Raw genomic sequence first — 291 nt, forward strand, 5'->3', positions numbered from 1 at the left:
AAGAATTAAAATTTTCAGAGCCTGTAGACATATGATGCTGACAAGTTAAAAGTGGTATCTACTTACTATTTACTTGGGCTACAACTGTAGACAATGGCTAAATTACTTCAGATTACCTGGTTGTTAATGGACTCATATCTGCAATTGCAATTGACATAAATGGACTGGTTATTAATATTTTCAAAATTACTAGATTCCTGTATTTTTCTGGATGAAAACATATTTTGTGTGATACTGCTGGTGTTTCCCAAGGTTAGGAAAAAGTTAGAGACACCTAGGATCCTATATCTG

Source organism: Egretta garzetta, unplaced genomic scaffold, assembly GCF_000687185.1.
Source record: "Egretta garzetta isolate BGI_Z169 unplaced genomic scaffold, ASM68718v1 scaffold434, whole genome shotgun sequence".
Lineage (NCBI taxonomy): Eukaryota > Metazoa > Chordata > Aves > Pelecaniformes > Ardeidae > Egretta > Egretta garzetta.